The 1,836-nt window shown below is 44.2% G+C and overlaps 1 protein-coding gene across 2 annotated transcripts in view; it reads left to right on the forward strand.

The window, feature by feature from the left end:
- Nucleotides 1-885: 885 nt before the first annotated feature.
- The window catches only part of slc39a6 (solute carrier family 39 member 6), a 17,820-nt gene continuing 16,869 nt past the window's right edge, over nucleotides 886-1,836 (forward strand). The window contains exon 1 of one of the 2 annotated variants that reach the window (XM_037682458.1): nucleotides 886-986. The gene's annotated coding sequence lies outside the window, so the exon portion shown is untranslated. Of the gene's footprint in view, nucleotides 987-1,288; nucleotides 1,406-1,836 lie in introns of those variants that run through there. The other variant, XM_037682459.1, reaches the window with a different exon arrangement.

The raw sequence follows: 1,836 nt of genomic DNA on the forward strand, positions 1-1,836 counted from the left end.
GCTTCTTCACAGACGCATGGCTGAACACAGGAGAGCCGGCTCCTCAGGACAAGACTCAGCTGTTCACCTCCACCTCACGGATAAGAGACACCAGAATGTTCACTCTTTGGACCGAGAACACAGATGGTTTGAGAGGGGAGTGAAGAAGCAATTTAAGAAAAACGAGATAAACTATCTTTGAACAGAGGAGGAGGTCTCAGATTTCAACTTTCAAAAACTTGTACCCAGCCATTTTCACAGCCATCAGGAATTTCATCCTGTCAGGGTGGCTCCTAAAAACTAACAAAGACCCCCCACTGTGAGGAGTGATAGGTCAATCTACATGTATCTGACCTCAGCTTTATAACCTGAGCCCCACACTTTGAAATGAGAAAGCTCCACGGATGAGAAGAGAAACGTCTTCTGTTACAAATAAAGTCCAGTTGATTTTGTCTTGAACTTTTTTGAACTAAGTCACAATTCACACTCATTTACAAGAGATCTGACCTGAGATAAATGTGATACAAATTAAATAAAAAAACACAAACTTTGCGGTAGGGAGGTCAAAACAGTGGTATATAATTATTTGGGTAAAAAAAAAAGTATATTTGTTTTAATTCCAAAACAACATTTACTCATTTATTTTTTTATCTGCTGAATCTGAAGCTGCATTAAGGGACTCGTCCCGCATCAAGGAATCAGTGGATGTTATTACAACTGTATTCTCTGTTGTTAAATTTAATTGTTGATTTGACCAACATGCCATCCCATGACGCATCTAGATTTTTAAAACCTGTCCTCACGACCTTCCTTGGTGTGAAAACGCAACAACTTCTCCAGATTCTTTCTCGACACTCCTTCGCTTCAGTATAGGAAGCTCAAATTTCCTGGAAAGTCCGTGAAGGCACCACAGCTCATCCGTCTGTGGACCGGACCGTAGGCACCGAGCCACGCCGCCAAGGACCCACGATCACCGGAGTGGACAAAACACAGCCTTCTCTTCCACTGTAAGCGACACTTTGTGTGTTCAAACACCCAGATCGCGTCGTTTTGTAGCCGGCTGGAGTCGCTGCAGCGCCGCTCCGGGCCGCTCCGCGCGGCGGCGGCGGTTTCCGGGTTTTTCCGTCTTTGTGCACACGGCACGGGGTTTGGTGCAGAGCGCACAACACCAACGTGTTTGTGTTTACCTCCGGTGAGTGCGTGTTTCAAGAGAAACACCGACACGCGTGGCCGCCCAGCCGTGTGGACTTTATGGTTTGATGGTTCACCGGCGGACTGAGGTGGAGGCTGTGGCGGGAGCCCGAGGCCCGGGCCCGGGCACAGCCTCCTGGCAGATGGCGCCTCCGCCGAGCAATGAAGCTAAGCTAAGCTAGCAGCGATGCTAACACTCAGGCTAGCTCGGCTAATCCACCTTTATTAAGAAAAGGTGAGCGGCTGTTTAGATGTTTTTATTAAGCAATATGTAACCACACATTTTTATACTTAATAAAACGATCGATAATGATATGTGATTACATGTTGAATAAAGTGGTTTAGTTTGTATTATGTACACACCAAACCTTATTGTGAAATATTTAATTTAGATCATTCTTTTTGTGTCAGCTCCTTATTGAAATGAGCTCATCCAAATGGTTTTAAACCGACTTTTTATTCGGCTAAACAAATGTTCCCCTGATGTCATCTGCTCAGTCTTTTTATAAACACCTTAGAGCTCAATACTCTAATAGGATTTATTACGTGCACGTGGTGTTTTATACTAATCTGATTACCCTGATCTACTGTGTAATAGTGATCACTTATACCCTGATCTACTGTGTAATAGTGATCATTTATACCCTGATCTACTGTGTAATAGTG

This window comes from Nematolebias whitei, chromosome 9, assembly GCF_014905685.2.
Source record: "Nematolebias whitei isolate Nwh7 chromosome 9, NemWhi1, whole genome shotgun sequence".
In the NCBI taxonomy this organism is placed as follows: Eukaryota; Metazoa; Chordata; class Actinopteri; order Cyprinodontiformes; family Rivulidae; genus Nematolebias; species Nematolebias whitei.